At 38.5% G+C, this 20,517-nt stretch overlaps 1 protein-coding gene across 2 annotated transcripts in view; it reads left to right on the plus strand.

The window, feature by feature from the left end:
• The first annotated feature begins 766 nt into the window (after positions 1-766).
• CHD7 (chromodomain helicase DNA binding protein 7) overlaps positions 767-20,517 on the plus strand; it is a 206,207-nt gene continuing 186,456 nt past the window's right edge. The window contains exons 1-2 of one of the 2 annotated variants that reach the window (XM_083361196.1): positions 767-980; positions 3,134-3,237. The gene's annotated coding sequence lies outside the window, so the exon portion shown is untranslated. Of the gene's footprint in view, positions 1,129-3,133; positions 3,238-20,517 lie in introns of both variants that reach the window. The other variant, XM_083361195.1, reaches the window with a different exon arrangement.

The following is a 20,517-nucleotide window of genomic DNA, read 5'->3' on the forward strand; positions in this document are numbered from 1 at the left end:
TTAACAGACGGAATCCCAGGAAACGACTCCTTGCTGAAGCGGAAAGTTGAAGATTTGCAGGTGCCTTTCTTTATTTGTTCCCAAACTTGATAACAGACAAAGAAGCTTCCCTGCTCGTGAAGGTCGGGAAACTTTTCCAAAGGAAAGAAGAGCAGTGGCAAAGTGCCGGCCGAGGCGTGTCCTCCGTGGGCAGCTGAACGCTGCCTCTGCGGGGGCCACGAGGACTCCGGCAAATGCCGTCTTTCCCTCCGGGGTTCTCGGTTCTTGCCCGTGGGGCAAGTAGATAAAGAAGGGCGCGTTAGACTCGATCTCCTCTTTCCTCTCCTCGATGGGAGGGAGGGAGAGAGGGAGGGAGGGAAGGAGCGAGCGAGCGGCGGGAGAGCCAAGAGCCGGGTGTCGACTCGTCTGAGCTCTTGTGTCCCCAGCGCCCTGTCAACATTTGACGTCCCCTCCCCCACTACACATCTTCCCTGCGTCCTCCTTTCCCGGGAGAGGATGGGAGGAGTTTCCTCTCGGACTGAAAAGGCCACCGCGAGGGGGGGGGGAAGGTTAGTGACCTGACCCTTCCCCCCCTCCGCTTTTTAGGAGGTCTGGATTCTTGCATAAATTATGCCAGCAGTTGATGACGTTAGGGGGCGGGGCCCGGGGAGCGCGCGCTCTTTCCTCCCTCCCGCTCGCCCACGGAAAGGAGGGTGGATAGTGGCGTCGGGAGCGCGCCTCGTGGCGGGCGGAGTGAGCCAGCGAGCGGACAGGCAGGGGGCGGTAGCAGCGGCAGCCGCCTGGCTGGCTGGTGTCCCTCGGCTTCTGCGGACGCGCTCGGGAACTATCGGATTAAACTTGAATCGAGTGAAATTACACAAAGGAGGGAAGCAGATCCGGGACCCGGTAGAAACCTCGAGGACCCTCAGTGACCCCCGGCCGGCCCGGATCAGGGGTATCCGCCCGCCTCGCTTCGACTGGCCGGCCGAAACCAACTCCCGGTGCGTGTGCGCCTGTGTGGGTCTCTTCTCTCCGCGCTTGCTTGCTTGTTTGTTTGTTTGTTGGCGGGGAAGAGGCGCTCCCGGGCGCCCCGGCTGTCCTCACCTCCGGCTCCGCTTCCGAGGACGGCGCCGAGCCCGTCCTGACCCGGTAAGTGAGCTCGCTTTGAGAATCGGGGCGAGCCAGAGGGCAAGGGCGCACCGGCTCCGGAGCTGCTGCCCGGCTGACCGGGCCCCAGAGCAGGTCGGGGGAGGGGTAAGGAGAGCAATGGAGCCAGTGTGTGCGTGCGCGGATCCTCGCCCGGTTTCCGCCGGTGCTGCTCTGGTCCATGTGCATCCCCGGCCGAGGAGCTTTCCAGGATGTGGGGGGTGGAGAGGGGGAAGGCGAGAGAAAGGAAGGAGGAGGGAGAAGCGAGCACACCGGAGAGCGGGACCGGAGCGACTCCGGCGGCGCTTCTCTTTCTGACCTCTTCTCCCCTCCGCCCCTCCCCGGTTCTTTCCTCGAGCGCAAGTTTGGAGGGCGATTAAAATAGGAGGAAAAGTTGGATGAAAGTCTCTTTGAAGGCAGGGGGAGAAGCGGGGCTGGCCGCGGGATCGGAGGGGGCGCGGGAGGGAGGAGGCGGAGGACCGAGGGACTCCCGGGAACGCTCTCCCTCCGCCCTGCTGGCCATGCCGAGCGCTCCCGGCCCTGGCAGCACAACAAGCGCTAACAAAGTGCGGGGGCCGGCCCTCCCCGCCTCCCGCTAGCCTGATCCGGGGGCTCGTCGCGGACACATGGAGCTGTTGGAGGCGGAGGGGAGAAGTGAAGGAGAGAAAGAGGAGAGCTGAAGGAAATGGAGGTGATGGTGGCGCGGGGGGGGAGTGGGTGGGGGAGAGGCACGAGGTTGCGCCGGGGTTATTTGTCTTCTCTGAAGAGAAGCGGGGAGGTCGGCGGTGGGAGTGAAACGGGAGTCACACGCGGGGGACGGTTCGGGGAGGGGTTCCCTACTGTTTCCTAACAACCCAAGAAGAAAACTGGGGGGGGGGGGGCGGCGGGAGAGGGAGGGAAGAAGGGAGAGAGACGCTGTCTAAGCGGGCTGGCGGCAGCAGCAGCAGCAACAACAACATAATAGAGACTTAACCCCGCGGACCAAGTCTGCTTCCCTTTCTCTCTCCGTGTATGTCTTTCTCCTCCTCCTCCTCCCCCCCCAGCAACATCGCCACCTTTCGCCTGCGCGCTTCTGTCTCTTCCCTGGTCAGAAGCGGGTCGCCGAGAAGGTTTCTATGGTGTTCGTAGTTTCCCCCCTCCCTTCCCGAAACCAAGGCCATTTTGAGGGTGAGCGGAAAAGGTGGTTTGAGGCCAGGCGGTCAGGGAGTGAGTGTGTCTGTTTAGGTTTGATTCAGCCGAGGAAACGGGTCTAGCCAGGGATTTGGTTTCTGTCGGGCTGGGGTTGGTGGGTGCCTTGGTGCGGGGCGCTGGGCTGGTGGAAGTGGGAAACGGACGCGGGAGGGGAGGATGTTGGTGGGGGAGTTGATGAGGGGGGTGGGGAGAGTGTTGTGAGTGGGTCTCGGAGAAGGAGCAGCCATCATTATACTGCATTCATTTTTTTCCCCTGGATGGCATTGCATAAGGGGCAGTCTCCTGGAGCGTTTGACACCCTCTTAAACTGAGAATGGGGGCAGTGCTGGGGAGACACCAGGCTTATGGGACAGTCTGGGTAGGCGGTAAATTGGAGAGTTTCTCCAAAGCACTTTTGAATATTGCTCACGCTTTGCTTGAAAGTAGTTTCTTTAAGGAGACAATAGACAAAAGAAAAGTAGCAGGACGCGGGGAGTTTCCTTTGAAATATTAAGGGAATGTTAGGTGCAACAGTCTACACTTTCTAGTTTGCCTTTGTTTTTGTTTGGTGAGCTATTCAATATGCTTTTTAGTAGGATTAGTTAGGTTAAAAAAGATAGGGAACCCCCCCAATACTTGATTCTTGTGTATTTCAGTTTGGAAAGTTAAAATCTCAAATCAGTAATTGCCCTGTCCTGCAAAAGAAATGAGTTCCTTAATTTTATTTTTTTGAGCTGTAACTCATCTTTTTAATTGAAGAAATCTATTTGTATGTATCTTAATATGTACAATAAATACAAGAATAAAAGTTGAATGAAATATTTCTCTTTTCTCACAGATCATCCAGTGTAACAAGACAAAAAAAATCATAGAGACTGTGACTCTAGCAGCATGGGTAGCTGATTTATCCCAATTATAAAGCCAGTTAGTTTGCAGTAATGTGTGAGTATTACTAATTTTAAAAATCAGATTTGTTAATTATTTTTGTAGAAGCCATGATTCATATTTTTCCCAGTTAGAATACTACATCTGTTGCTTGAAGTATTCTTGTTTTATTGCTGAACAGCAGAGGCTCTTAGTCTTTAACCTAAAATGGCAGCTTAATTTGACTAGGGCCCCATTCATTGACAATGATAATAAAAAGGCTGAAAGCTAAATGTAGCTGAATACATTGTTTAGAATACAACTGAGAATTCTGCCTTCCTTTATAGGATATGCAGAGACCACAACTTTGCATTAAGACTATGAAAGTTCCCCAAAAAAACTATGGACTGTCACTCATATTTAAAAACAAAATTGCTTTTTTGGCCATCATTTTAATGATAATTCTGAATATAACGTATATTTGACAAATTTGTTTTTTTAAACATAAAACCAATAATTGGAAATTGAGTGTAATTCTTACTGCAAGTGTCTCATTTAAAAAAAAATATTCTTTTACTCTTCCTGAACTCAACATTTTTAGAACATCTGTATAGTTAAAAATACACATGTCATATTTTTTACTATTATGTTTTACTACATTACTATTTCTAGTGTCTAGGGGAACTCATTTTGTAAAGGTTATCAATTTCCTAAGTTTAGTTAGAAATATTAGACAAGTTTTAGAAACTCTTGCTACCTTTTTATGCAGTTCTTTATAGTTGGGAATGTTTTTGTTGATTTTTCAAATAAATGATTGTTGAAATAAGATACAGAGCATATTTAAGATCTGCAATTAAATGTAGTCTTCAGTGCATCACATCTGAAAATTGTGTTCTATGAGTGAAGACATCCTTTGTAATCAACTCTATTGTAGCTATTAACTCACAATAACTTGAGAATTTTATAACAGTCTAAAACTCTTCCAAGGCAAGGAGATTTTATTGATTGGTGATTACTATTTTGAAGATTGATAGAAAAATTCTAGAAGATTCAGACTGTACTGTTACAACATAAAATATTTATTTATTAATTTTGTCTGAATCTGGAAGTTGAACAGCTTATGTAGAAAAAGAACCTTGCAGTTTCCCACAGTTTGCACTGCAGATTTGAGAAGGTTGAAAAGTCTTCAGCATCTAAATGGGAAATATTCTTTTACATATAGAACCATAACCATTAGGAAAAAACATGACATTAGATACATGTTACATGGTCGAAGATTCATAGATGTAAAGCTAAATACATTTTTCAGTTGCTGAAAGTTCAGGTGGAGGTAGATTCTTGAGAGGCATTTTAAGGTTTTCTGCAGCACAGGACAGGGAAATACCCTTCTCCATTTTGAAACTGTCTGCCTTATCTTTACAGTTATGCTCAGTCTTTGAACTTAGCATAATCTAAAAGAAAACAATATCTTTCCCTCTAAGAGAAAGTATCAGGCATAAGTTTTGGCTGATTTCTAAATCTATTGGAATTTGAAGCTCTATGGCATTATTTGCTGGGGAGAACTTGTAAGCTATTTTGGGGAGATGTGAAAAATGGAGATCAACAAAACATTTTGTAGGGCTTTACCTTCAAGTTTTGATTTATGAATCTAGTTAATTCAGTGATGTTGGATTGTAGAAACCTCATACCCATCTCAATATGGTTCTAGATTTTATGTGGACATTCCATTTGTCACATCTTGAGCAACCATGCAAATTAAGCACAATCTTGCACAAACATCTGTATATAGCTGTAGAAACAAGGGTTCAATAGGAGATTCCAGTTGTGTGTGGGTGTTTTGAAACTGCATATCAGATTTCGTGTTCTATTGAGGAAACACAGTTGTACCCACAACAAGCATGATTACCACATAGTGCAGAACAGTCCTTGCTGTGGAACATACCAGATATCCTCAACTTAGGAAGTTTAGTTCAGTGATGTGTCTGCAGCAGTTTTAATGTTTTGAGGTGATTAGAAGAAGTACTCTGATCCCATGCATTACCATCAACCATATCTGAATGGTCTGTTTGCTTTTAGTTTATTTCAGAGAGATAGTCAACATTTTTGAAGCAACCATTATGTTTTGTACATAGTGATTTAGGGGCAAAAGAAATATTGTGTCCCAGAAATTTTCTTTTGGATAATCATATAGTATTAAGTAGTGATGCTTTATATTTGTCTATTACTATAAAATTCAGTTACAGATTATATACGTTCAGTAATAGCTGAAATAACTACAAAATATACCCAGACCTATCACTAGAACATTGACTTGCCTCTTCTATTGTAAGTTTTTTTCTTTCTTTCTACACTGTTTAATGGAAGTGTGTGTGTGTATTTGATTGGAAAGATTATGTAGTTTTTCTCACCAGCACATCTTGTAGCATGTCCTTATCATCTCATTCAAAGCAGATTATTTGTTAACTATGTATTATGGTTTCTTAAATAAGCTACAATTGTCGATTCATCCAACTGCAAACCCAAACTAAGATTATATTATAGGATATCATAAATTATGAATCCATCTACTGTTTTGACTTTAAAATAGAAATAAAATACAATATTCTTTTATCCTGCTGATCAATGATTTGTATAATTGCTAATATCTACTACAAATCAGTTTTCTGAATTAAATATTCTAAAGTTTGAAATACTTCCCAAAATTTTTAAGCAGTTAAGACGTGATTAGTTTCTGGGTTTCAGTACTATCTCTTTGGATTTACATATTTTGAAATTTTAGACTTAAAAAGCATAATTTTGATCTTTTAAAATCCTAAATTAAGAAAAAAGACTAGATAGTATCTACCCTATAATAAAATGGAAGTGGTTTTGTTACTTTCTGTATGCTATGTGCTATATGATAAGATTACTTATCCTGCTGATCAATGATTTGTATAATTGCTAATATCTACTACAAATCAGTTTTCTGAATTAAATATTCTAAAGTTTGAAATACTTCCCAAAATTTTTAAGCAGTTAAGACGTGATTAGTTTCTGGGTTTCAGTACTATCTCTTTGGATTTACATATTTTGAAATTTTAGACTTAAAAAGCATAATTTTGATCTTTTAAAATCCTAAATTAAGAAAAAAGACTAGATAGTATCTACCCTATAATAAAATGGAAGTGGTTTTGTTACTTTCTGTATGCTATGTGCTATATGATAAGATTACTTTGTTCGGGACTTTTTAATCAATTTTTTAACAATTACAGTTTTCGTAACAACCATATGAATCAAAGTTTCTGATATAGCGGTAAACCAATTTGAAATTAGATTGAATCAGTTAAATTATGAAGCTGACTCTCCCACTATAGTACAGATAGTCCTCGATTTACAATCACAATTGAGCGTAAAAATTTCTGTTGCTAAGCAAGACAATTGTTAAGTGAGTTTTGCCACATTTTACCATCTTTCTTGCTATATTTGTTAAGTGAATCAGTGCAGTTGTTAAGGTAGTAACATGGTTAAGTCTGGCTTCCGCATTGACTTTGCTTGTCAGAGAATGGCAAAAAGTAATCACATGACTCTGGAACACTACAATCATCATAATGCAAGCTAGTTGCCAAGCGTCCAGATTTTGATCACATGACTGTGAGAATGCTACAATGGTCGTAAGTGTGAAAAATGGTCATAAGTCACCTTTTTTGGTGTCATAACTTCAAACGGACACTAAATGAATGGTTGTAAATTGAGGGCTACCTGTATTTTGTTGTTAGCTCAGCCAAAATATAAGTTTGGTCTCATGAGATCCTTGAATTTAAAGCTAACTGAAAAAGGAAAAATGCCAATATTTCAAGTTTGTCTAATGGTTAGTGAAGTTTCCGTGTTTGGGCTTACAGTATTCCAAGACAGAGTGTATGGCAGAATAAAGTGTACATAGAAGGAACAACATCTGTCCATCATTCCCATGAAAATGAATCTGATATAATGTACCCAAAAAACTATGATATATGTTCAAATAAAAAGATGCTGTCCTCTTATAAGAAAATGGGTTTAAAATGAAGACACTAAGGAAATTGAAAAAAGTAGTAGCAAAAATAGTATTTATCCTAGAGATTCCCATGGTTCTAAAACCCAAGTCCAAAGTTAAGAGGACAGAATTTCATATTAGAAGAATTGGAATATGATAGACTGAATAGTGAAAAACACATTTGAATATTTTCTATGAAACTTGTATTTATTCTATCTCAGACATAGAATGAATTTTCAGAGTGAGTAAACCTGTAAGAGTATTTGGTGAGATCTTTCTGCAGACATGGGAGAATTTTCACTATAGATGTTAACGTGACCAAGCTTGTAAAAAATTGATCTTGGTGCTTAGGTCTGAAAATAAGTGGAAAATGGTATACTAGTACAGAAATTTTGGAATTTCAGTTTCTCTGTTTTACATAGCTTAGTAACATTTACTATGAACAGTGTACTGTATTGACAGTGTGAATATCTTTTTGATATAGTGCATTTTTGTTAATGCATGGATTATCAATATTGTTTACCATTATGAACATGTACTTGTGCCCATATCAAGGAACAAATCCTTCAACATGTTAAAGTTGAAATTGTTTTAGAAAATAACATGACTATGAAGCCAAAAATGCACTATATTAGGTGATAATAGTAGCGGACAATGAAGATTTCCAGATTTTTAAAATATGGCATTCTCAACTCTTATTACTAGAATTTTAAATTTGGGAAGCTATAAATATTTTATTCTTGGAATTAATAAAATGCTATTGCTATTTTTCAAATCTAATTTCTTATTTGCAGTTAATTTCATGGACTTTTAAGTTTATGCTTCTGCTTGATCTTAGAATCATAGTCTCATAAACTTGAAAGTGGTTATTTGGTCATAGGCCCAGCCCTTTTCTCACTGCAGGAATTCAAACTATAATAACTGAGAGAAATCTATCCACCCTCTTTTTGAATACATCCACTGAAGGAAAACTTGCTACCTTGATTAATTGATTGCTCCTAGAATTTATTTTTCTATAACAAGACATTGCTCTTTATTCTGCATTCTGGAATCATTTAATAGGTCTTGATCTCTCTGCTGCCTTTTCTCTTAATTTGTTCTCATCTCTGCAGCTTTTGGGGGTTTCTCTGATTTGTTTTTAAAATATGGTCCCCATTATTGATGACAGAACTTGAGCTGAGTTAAGCAGTGAAAGATATAATAAAGCAGTTCTTATGATTTGAAAATATATTTTTGTTGATGCAGCTTAACATTTATCTCTATTTAATTACTTCAGACCATTTTTAACCATTAACAATATTTTCAGTTATTCCTGCTAGAAAGATAGAATCTATCTCATCTAGTTTTGTACATTGCAAATTTCATTTATTTCATAATTCAATTCATTAATAAAAAAATAGGAAGAATATATTGCCCCGATTGAGACACACACCATTCAGTACTTCAGTTTACGAAGAACAGCCGAATAGCAATATTTGACTGTTATGTTCAAGCCAGTTGTGCTTCTATGTACTAGACATGATGTCTATCCCATATGTAAGTAGAATACTAATCAGAATATCATAAGGTATTTTGTAAGTTACTTTACTCAATTAAGATTCAGCTGAGCATTCCCACAATCTACTAAGGAATTCAAAGTAAGATTACTATGTTGACGTATATTCTTACAAATTCATCCTGACCTGGTAAGTATTGGTTATAGATTTTAGGATCTGCTGTACAATCTTCACAAATCTGTCTGTATGTCTGTCTGAAGGTTGGTCTGTCTGTCTGTCTGTCTATCTATCTTATCTATCCACCTTTATTACTTTTATAAATGTTTACAAATAACTCAAGGCGGCACACATCCAACACACCTTCCTTTTCCTATTTTCTCCAAAACAACTCTTTGAGGTTGGTTGGGCTGAGTGAGTGACTGGCCCAAAATCACCCAGCTGGCTTTCATGGCTAAGGCAAGGCTTGAACGTACGGTCTCCTGCTTTCAAGCATGGTGCCTTACTCACATCACACTACAAATACTGAATGTCAGACCAGAACTCTACTGGTCTGTAGTGTTCTCAACCTTCCTTTTCTTTCTTTTTGTAGACAAGATCACACTTATATCCTCCAATATTCTGCAGGATAGAAAATTAATTATTCCTCTCTCCCTTATTTATAGTAGTAATATTTGTGTACCAAAGTGACTAACAATCAGAGACATCTTAGAAAGTCTCAGTACAAATAAATATGCTCACCAAGGGTAATAAAAATTATAACAGCATCATAAGAGATTAAAAAAGCCCCAAATCATATGTTCACCAGTATATAACAATATTAAAAGCATACCTTTGTCTTACACTAGAGTGTAAAGGCAGTTCTTCTGAAACCTGGGACAAAAGGAGTAGAGACTATCTCAAAAGGGAAGAGTTCCAGAGCATGTGGTCAGCGATTGGAAATGCTCATTTCCTAGAACCTGAATGGAAGTTAACCCTGTCCAATCTGTTTGAACGAGCAGATGAATATGGGGAAAAACAGTCACTCCAACAATTCAGTCAGGAACCATCTTGAACTTTAAAGGTGACAACCAGCACCTTGAATCGCACCTGGAATCCAGCTGGTATTCAGTGATGCTATCCTAGATTCATTTGATCCATAGTTTCAAAACCACTGTTTTGGAGAGATTTAATCTCAGTCTGTACTGATAGAATAGCCTCTTTTCAGAAAAGATGTTCTGATAGTGGCTTTCTAGCCTTTCTAAGAATAAAAAAACCCATGGGAACATAATGCTTTTTTATTATTTTGATTGATCAAAATGTTTGATGATAAAGTATGATAGAAACAAGTATATTAAGTCACATGCAGAATCCAAAGTATGTTTTCACACACTTACCAGTTGTAAGATTTATTAAAACATCTGCTAAGTGAACAATAATGTTTTCAGGACTCTATTTTTCTTTGAATATCCTCTCTAGTATACTTAGGTCAAGTTTTCCCTTTTTGCTGCTGAGCCTCATTAATATGCAACTAATTTTAATTGGCAATCTGTAGGGAATTGGTCTGCTCATAATACATAGGAGTAAATCATAACAGTGACAGTATTCATCACTGAGTAGCAGTGCATTCCTAAAACTCATGTCTGTGGTCAGATCTCTCTATTATAATAGAAAATTACCTTGAAGTAGACCCCAGTGACCACTTCCATTGGGTTAGGTCATTTTTAATTTATTTAAAAAACTTTAGAAAAGTGCATAAACACAAATAGAAAACAAATAAAAAGTACAAAAACATAAATTAGTAAACAAGGGAATTATAAAATCAATAAGGTTGTGACTTTCTGGTATATCATTACTATAATAAATTATAAAAATTGAATATATTGCTGTAAATAGCTTAAAACATGGTTGAGGTATAAACAAAGGTAAATACCAAGAACCATGGTCAACACAATATACATCACCACACAAAAGCTACAATACAAAGTTAAAACTGAAAGTCTGTTTGGATTTAAATATCCTGTAAAAGAGAGAAGCATTGACTCTATATATAATCCCTTCTCCCTTTCAAAAAATTAGTTGAGGTAGAAATCAATATATCAGATTATTGTCTAGAAATGATTTCTACTTTGGATTAATTTTGATGTGAGATTTAAAGTGCAAAAAAGTACATTCTCACAACTGAGTTAACTGTACTTCCAAAGGAGGAATCAAATGATCTTTCCAGTAAGAAACATAAAATAACCTTATAGCAATTAATGTGTACAAAGCTAATCTGTTATACCTGGAAGGAATGTGTGGTTTAGCAAAATTTAATAAGAGTGGGAATGGGAAATCTATTTCTGCAATTTGTTTCATTCTGATATGAATAACACTGGACAAAAAGGATTGTTTCAAAAGTTTTGCTATTTGAAAATATTTGGTGAGTATGATAGACCCCCTTCAAACTGAACACAAATATAATTTCAGAATGATTCTATTATCTAGGAATCTTGAAAAATAATGAAAAACTTTTAATAACTGATATATTTAGTTGCATAATATTTCCAACATGCTGCATGAGTTCAACAGGGCTAAAAGTGTATTGCTGTTGATTTCATTTGTGTTCGGTATCTGATGCATCTTACTGCAGTGTCCAATAATAGTCAGCCAGCAATGATGAATTTCAGTTGTCCTGATGCCGTTTTTCCATTATGACAGTGTGTTGGTGAAATCTTCCATCATTTTCCGTCACTGTTTGCACTTAGATTATTGGGAAAGAAGATCCAGTGTGAATGCAGAAAATGAATCTTAAGTGACATTTCATAGTCTTGTATGCTGTAAGAAGTTTGTCAACTAGTGGAATGTAGTTTGGTGTTCTGTAATTGCCAAGAAAATTTTCATTTACATCCTTGAATACTTTCCAGGCAGTTTTCTCTGGCCCTACTAACAGCTTTTTGAACCGCTAGTCATTGATGATGTATCTGACTTGTGGACCAACAAAAATGCATTGGCGTCAGTTATTCTAGGAAACATTGATCTAAAATAAATTAAACTGCACGTTGGCCACATACTTCTGTTCTGGAACCAAATTGTTTCAGAGTGGCCATTTTTTTAATGTAATGTGATTCTCTTGCATCATTGTCCCATTTGCATATGTAACAGTACCTGGTATATATACGAGATGCATTCAAAGCACAGAGCCACTACTTTTAGATCTCCACAGATATTCCAATTGAACCTGGTGTACTAGATGTGCTTCAGTAACAATTCCATGTTTTTATTTTTCTTTCATGTCTGCCAATAGGCACTGAAGGATGTACACTGACATCGTATAAAGACAGAAGATTTTTATAAAACAGTATTCAATAGGTTAAATTACAAGTTATTTTCATGATTAGCAGCCAAAAATCTGTAAATCATGCAGATTTTTTAAAACTAAATTTTATTGAAGGTTTTAAACATAACATTAACAGCTAACATGAAATAGAACAAAGAAAGAAAAGGAAGAAAAAGGAAAAACAAACGTGGAAAGACTAAAATAAATAAAAAGAAACTTCTGATTTTCTCTGTAGCAAATACTGTATGTGTATGATTAAAAAATTATCTCTTTACAAAATTAATTACAAAAATGTTCTTTTTTCCAATATCTATCTTTTTTTCTAATTATGAAAACTACAAGTCATAAGTGCATTTTTTCCATTTCATTCAAATCATCTCTAAGGGTTTCCAGACAACTCTAAATGTAGATACTGTCTTTTCTCTGATCAAGGAAGTTAGCTATCTTTGTAAGCTACTCCCATCATCTTCACCGACCAATCTCCCATAATGGGTGGTGTTGCACCTTTCCACCACTGAGCATATAATAATCTCACTATAGTTGTCATATATAAATACTGAATTCCAGTGACTGTAGTTGCCTGCATCATTGAATGAAGCTTCTTTGCACTTTTTTTTATTAATGGACATTTAATAATGAAGTGAGAAGGGAGAAATCTGGACTTACTATTTTTCTATATTCATACCACACATCAATATATTATTTATTATTGCATGATTTCTTATAAATTGTTTATTTCTGTTTGTATCAACCAGAAATATTTATGCAGACCATCTGGAAGTCTAGCGCCTTCCATAGAATTAGCTGAGCCATAAGGAGATATAATCCACTCTGAGACCCAGGTTAAACAATTAGCATGGTAATACAGTTTAAAGTTCAGAACTGCTAATCTACCCTCTCTTTTGAGTAATTTTGAATTTCCAGTGCGTTGTATAGAAATAAAAACTTGATTTGGCTGGCTGCTCTGAAATTTACAAATTCCATTATAAAATGTAGTATTTCCAGCATAAAGAATTTCTATCATTTATGTTCTTTATAAAGAGTTCAGAAATCATCCCTCTAACTAAGGCCAAACAATGAAAATTTTGAGCATAATAAATAGGCTAGTCATTTTTTTTTAAATATGTTTGCTTTGCACCATATTTATTCTATCTTTGCAATTAATTTGGTTGATAGAACTCCATCCTATTTAGCATATAGTGTCTGGTAAGCAAAAAACTATTTTATCATTCCCTTTTCTATAACTATGCTATGTGATTTATGTATTAGAATAATAACATTTCATAGTGTTGTATCAAAATTGTGTGTGAAGTTTATTTTAACAAACTGAAGGAGAAAGTTTCTAAATTAGAAAACAGTTTGTATGTGGCGTTCTGAATATTTTAAAATTAGTTTTGATTGAAATAATGGAACTTAGTGGAACTTTGATGAATTATGGAATCTTTCTATAGCTTTGACTTAGTTCATTTACCAGTTGTGTGACTTTAAAACTGAAGTTATATATCTAATTGTAACATGACTTACATACTAATGAAAAATATCAGAAAATTATACTGTAGTTGACAAAATGTAGTATTTACATCTGAATAGTCTACCTCTGAGGCACTGCCAATTTTAAATCAAAATTTAGAATGCTTGAACAGTTATATACAAGTGTCATGCTCTTTTGTTTATAGTGGACAAGTACATTTTTGCATATAAAAAGTTAACTTTCAATGAATAGCATTTGAAATTGGATAAGGACATTTCTCAGAAATATTTGGAGAACCACTGCAGCTTAAGTTAAGACAGAGCTAAGCTATGTGGATGAATAGTTCAAGTTTATATAAGACAGCTTCTTAAAAAGTGTTTTTGCCTGCCCCATTTGTATGCAGGTTAACTTGATATAGGTACTAAATATAGCTAGGACCAATTTATGAAACCTTTTTCTCACAGGGAAGGACTGTATGGTTATAATGTGCACAGTATTCACATTGCTTGTTGACAAGTATGCACATGGAAGGATGAACTTAAGTTACTGTCAAGTAAAATCTTAACTGGTTCCTGAATTATAGCAGTTTTTTTACAGTACCTCTTCAGATTTAATCTGAATCTGAAAGACTTCCAAGTTTTCCTTAAAAGTAGTCACTTGAAAATTTTGTGTGTGAATGTTGGTGTTCAGACCTAGTGGGAAACCATTATTTTCCATACTTAACCCTAGCTTTTTCTATTTTTTCCCTTTCTGTTCTATTTATTCTACAGTAAATGGTAGCTGTAAACTATCTTTTCTCACATATAATCTGCAAGGCATCTTACTGAATGCAAAGTTTAAAGATTGAGCATAGAGTTGTTCTTTGAGGGAGATGGGCAGTTCAGAAATGTGAAAAATAAATGAATACGTATTTCCCAATAGAATAGCTAATACCTCCAAGAAAAGTTTGAAAGTCTGTGATTCAGCTGCCAATCAGAGTGGATGGCATTAAAAATAATAATAGTTTGATTTGGTTTAAGAGGTTTCTTGTGTTAATAAATAACGGCTACTGCAACCAAACTTTGGCCTAGATGTGTAAATCATGCAATGATTTGCATGCAATCAGAAAGATGTAATAAAATTTTTTTATATAAGTAATCCTCAAGTTACAACTGCAGTTGGCACTAGAATTTACTTTGCAATAAGCCCCTGAGTTGTAATGCAGTGCAATGCCACAGCTGCCCCATAAAGCCTCTGCTCCTCCAGCCTAGCCCAGCAGTTAGGCACAAAACCTCAGCTTCCTGGGAAGCTCCAGTAACACAGCACAAAGTTGCAGTGCCCCAGGAATCTCCAGCTGCAGTCACCCTTTTACCCTGCTCTTTGAGGATCATGCCACCCTGCACACTCCCACCCCAGCTGACTTTCACCATCTTGGTGAAAAAAGAGCCCTGGTGGCACAGTGGTTAGAATGCAGCACTGCAGGCTACTTCTGCTGACTCCCGGCTTCCAGCAGTTCAAGTCTCACCGGCTCAAGGTTGGCTCAGCCTTCCACCCTTCCGAGGTTGGTAAAATGAGGACCCAGATTGTTGGGGGGAATATGCTGACTCTGTAAACCGCTTAGAGAGGACTGTAAAGCATTGTGAAGCGTGGCATATAAGTCTATGTGCTATTGCTATTGCTATTTTCCCCACTAGTGACAAGGTGTGCCCACCCTGCCCTTTCACAAAGCAGCTGCTGGCCACATGAAGGCCTCTTCCCTTCATTGTGCAAGGAAACTGCTGTAGATGACTTTGGGAAAAAAGCCTCATATGGCCAGTAGCTGTCTCATGAGGGTCCAGCAACAGTGGGAAGAATATAGTGACGCTCAGCTGGAGTGGGGGGAAATGAGTGCAGCAGACCAAATGTCATAGATGGGGGGAGTTGAAACACCCCTGCAGTCAGTCGTAAGTGTGGGTGGGTTGCCAAATGCCTGAATTTTGATCATGTGACTGTGAATATCTTTTTGATATAGTGCATTTTTGTTAATGCATGGATTATGAATATTGTTTACCATTATGAACATGTACTTGTGCCCATATCAAGGAACAAATCCTTCAACATGTTAAAGTTGAAATTGTTTTAGAAAATAACATGACTATGAAGCCAAAAATGCACTATATTAGGTGATAATAGTAGCGGACAATGAAGATTTCCAGATTTTTAAAATATGGCATTCTCAACTCTTATTACTAGAATTTTAAATTTGGGAAGCTATAAATATTTTATTCTTGGAATTAATAAAATGCTATTGCTATTTTTCAAATCTAATTTCTTATTTGCAGTTAATTTCATGGACTTTTATGTTTATGGGAAGAATATAGTGACGCTCAGCTGGAGTGGGGGGAAATGAGTGCAGCAGACCAAATGTCATAGATGGGGGGAGTTGAAACACCCCTGCAGTCAGTCGTAAGTGTGGGTGGGTTGCCAAATGCCTGAATTTTGATCATGTGACTGCAGAGATGCTGCAATAGCTGTAACTTCAGTGATCAATCACTGAAAGAATGGTTGTAACTTGCCCTTTTTAAAAATAAGCTATTTTAGTTGGCTTATTCTTGATTGAAATGAGATGAATTTTATTACAGATACTTGTACTATTAACTATATGATTTATATATTGATGGATATATCAAGAATTTTGAAGTGCCATTCTAGCTTTATTAATTAACATTTCTATAATAAGAGGTATAAATAAAATGTGAAACTATTGGGTTTGCTTGCATACTTTTTAATCTGGTAAGTTTCTTTTTCTATATGAAGTTACCTAAAAAGACCTAGAAGGATCAAAGCTTTCTAAGCTTAATGGCCAACAGATGGAGCTGGGTTAGCATCTCACTGATATTTCTGGATGCAGGAATAGAAGTCTTAGGAGAGGGAACAGTCAAACGAGAGAAGGAAATATGTGGATGAGCAGCAAGGTTTGCAAACACACTAAAACTTGCAAGCCAGGTAGAAGTGACCAATTTGTTAACCTTGCACATTTTCATAGTAAAATTTAAAAAGGCGGATTTCCAACAAATTGTAGAGAATAGAAAATGTAATACAGAACTGTATATCTGCCAAGTTATATGTTAAGTGACAGAACAAAGCAACTTAAATTAACTCAGTGAGTTAAAGGTACAGTGGGACAAAAAAGTACTTAGTCAGCCACCAATTGTGCAAGTTCTCCCACTTAAAAAGATGAGAGAGGCCTGTAATTTTCATCATAGGTATACCTCAACTATGAGAGACAAAATGGGGGGAAAGAATCCAGGAAATCACATTGTAGGATTTCCAATGAATTAATTCGTACATTCCTCAGTAAAATAAGTATTTGGTCACCTACAAACAAGCAAGATTTCTGGCTCTCACAGACCTGTAACTTCTTCTTTAAGAGGCTCCTCTGTCCTCCACTCGTTACCTGTATGAATGGCACCTGGTTGAACTTGTTATCAATATAAAAGACACCAGTCCACAACTTCAAACAGTCACACTCCAAACTCCACTATGGCCAAGACCAAAGAGCTGTCGAAGGACACCAGAAACAAAATTGTAGACCTGCACCATGCTGGGAAGACTGAATTTGCAATAGGCAAGCAGCTTGGTGTGAAGAAATCAACTGTGGGATCAATTATTAGAAAATGGAGGACATACAAGACCACTGATAATCTCCCTCGTTCTGGGGCTCCACGCAAGATCTCACCCCATGGGGTCAAAATGTTCACAAGAACGGTGAGCAAAAATCACAGAACCACACGGGGGACCTAGTGTATGACCTGCAGAGAGCTGTGACCAAAGTAACAAAGGCTACCATCAGTAACACACTACGCCGCCAGGGACTCAAATCCTGCAGTGCCAGACGTGTCCCCCTGCTTAAGTTAGTACATGTCTGGGCCCGTCTGAAGTTTGCTAGAGAGCATTTGGATGATCCAGAACAGGATTGGGAGAATGTCATATGGTCAGATGAAACCAAAGTAGAACTTTTTGGTAAAAACTCAACTCGTCGTGTTTGGAGGAGAAAGAATGCTGAGTTGCATCCAAAGAACATCATACCTACTGTGAAGCATGGGGAAACATCATGCTTAGGGGCTGTTTTTCTGCAAAGGGACCAGGACGACTGATCCGTGTAAAGGAAAGAATGAATGGGGCTATGTATCATGAGATTTTGAGTGAAAACCTCCTTCCATCAGCAAGGGCATTGAAGATGAAACATGGCTGGGTCTTTCAGCATAACAATGATCCCAAACACACCACCCAGGCAACGAAGCATAAGAAGCATTTCAAGGTCCTGGAGTGGCCTAGCCAGTCTCCAGATCTCAACCCCATAGAAAACCTTTGGAGGGAGTTGAAAGTCCGTGTTGCCCAGCGACAGCCCCAAAACATCACTGCTCTAGAGGAGATCTGTATGGAGGAATGGGCCAAAATACCAGCAACAGTGTGTGCAAACCTTGTGAAGACTTACAGAAAACGTTTGACCTCTGTCATTGCCAACAAAGGGTATATAACAAAGTATTGAGATGAACTTTTGTTATTGACCAAATATTTATTTTCCACCATAATTTGCAAATAAATTCGTTAGAAATCCTACAATGTGATTTCCTGGATTCTTTCCCCCCATTTTGTCTCTCATAGTTGAGGTATACCTATGATGAAAATTACAGGCCTCTCTCATCTTTTTAAGTGGGAGAACTTGCACAATTGTTGGCTGACTAAATACTTTTTTGTCCAAGTGTAGTTCCTTGACTTATGACCACAGTTGAGCTCAAAATGTTAGTTGCTAATCAAGTCAGTTGTTAACTGAGTTTTGTCCCATTTTACAACCTTACTTGCTACAGTTGTTAAGTGAATCACTGCAGTTGTTAGATTAGTAACATGATTGTTAAGTGAATCTGGCTTCCTCATTTACTTTGCTTGTTAGAAGGTCACAAAAGTTGATCACATGATCCCTGGACAGTGCAATCATAAACATGAAGCCATTGCCAAATATCTGAATTTTAATCATGTGACCACGGGGATGCTGCAACAGTCAAGTGAAAAATGTTCAAAAGTCACTTTTTTCAGTGCCATTGTAACTTTGAACAGTTACTAAACAAATAGGTGTAAGTTGAGGACTACCTGTACTTTTTCCATTTTTATTAGAGCAGCTTTTATATCTTTCAGCAAACTGAGAAATTTAGTTTGCTACTAAATTTTGGATTTCTCATTTTTGGAGGCTTTGTTTTTAAATAAAATGTTAGGTCTATTCCAGTCTCCCCATTTATGACCTTGTAATCCAATAGTAGAATAAATTGTACAGATGCAATGCTATTTTTTTAAAGAGACTTCTCTACCTTTTTGATCAAGATTAATCACAAAGCTAAAGCATAATTATTCTGACAATAACAAACACATGGCATTTCTTAAATATAATTATACATATTATAAGGGCTTTGGTATGTTTTAAACAAAATTAGGAAGAATAGCAAATTTATCACTTTACTAGAATATATATGAAATGCTTGCTGAAATAGTACTCAAAACCATAGTTTAGATTTTTATAGAGATTTCATTTACAGACCAAAAGACTTTATGGGTCCCCCTCCCCCGAAAATGGGTTTTGCAAAAAGCACCACCTTCATCATTCAGTAAAAAAGAAAATGGAAAAAACTTGACCATGAGTTACTCAGTCTTAGCATTATATAAGCAAAATGGCAATGAAGAAGAGAGATGGCTTGCATCTCTTCCCACTAGATAATTTCAATAGAGGTTTCTGTGAGACCCAGTTTCTATTTCCTGGAAAAACCTAAGTTTCTTATTGTTTGAAGGGGAAAAGAAATCCTATCCAATATGTTAGGTTACTGAAAAAGTGCCATAGCCCATCTTATCCCATTGCTACCCTCTACAGCAGACATGTCAAACTTGCGACGTCACGTGATGTCATACAACATATTGGGAGAGTTTTGCCATTGCCGGCAATGGGGTGGGCGTGGCTTCCGGATGACGCGTCCGGCCTGTGGGCCGGCAGTTTGACACCCCTTCTCTATAGAAAGAAGAAAGAAAATCAGTTGCACAGCTGCTCAATCTGCCTTACTGATTTCATCAATTCAGTTCTAATGCATTGTGAGAATATTTTGAGGGTAAAAAGAAATTTTACGCAAGTAGGATTTCTTGTAGTATAGGGAGCAAATCATTTGTCTATACCAGGGGTAGGCAACCTTGGCTCTTTTATTACTCATGGACTTCAACTCCCAGAATTCCTGAGCCAGCTGGCTCAGGAATTCTGGGAGTTGAAGTCCATGAGTCATAAAAGCCGAGGTTGCTACCCCTGGTCTATACCAAGGAAACAAATGGATTTATTAAATTTGCATGCTATTTGTCCATATTAGTACTTCCCTCATTAGAAATAAACAACATGGTACCTTTCAAATTATACTGAACTACAAACTCCAGTCAGTCAATTTGTCTAGTAGTACAGATGATAGGAGCTAATTTTGTAAATACAGGTAATCCCCGAGTTATGAGTGTTCACTTAATGCTCGTTTGAAGTTACCCAATAAGTGTCCACTAGTGTTTATGAGAAAATCCCAAGATTACGAATGTTGCAGCACCACGGCAGTTGTTTGCCCTTACGAATGACTGCAGAGGCTCTGCAACATTCACTCTTATCTCCCCCACTTCCCACAACTTCTTCCCCCTCTCTTCCTGGCATGCCGGACTCACTTTGAGAAGATCTGTCTCCTCTCTGCCACAATTTGTGCCTTTGAGGAAAAGGAGCGTCAATGGAAGCTCCTGGATGCCGTACTATCGTGCGAGTTCAGGCACCCATCCTCTTTTGCAGAGAATGGGTACCTGAAATCTTGTGAGATCATGTACCCTAAAAACTTTCATTTTTGGTGCAAACTCTGGGCCTGTCTCCTGCTCCCCCCCAAATCCTTTCTGCCACCACCGAAACATTTTCTATCCGAACAGAGACCTTAGGGAGATGGGGAGCTCCATCTGTGAGCAAATGGGGTGGTTGAAAACGAAGCGAATCACTGCATTTTCAAGCATTGCTTTTGCAGCTACCCATCTCCCCAAGGTCTCCTTTTGGATAAAAGGTGTTTGAGCGCCTGTG

Source organism: Vipera ursinii (genome assembly GCF_947247035.1).
Source record: "Vipera ursinii genome assembly, chromosome: 3".
Lineage (NCBI taxonomy): Eukaryota > Metazoa > Chordata > Lepidosauria > Squamata > Viperidae > Vipera > Vipera ursinii.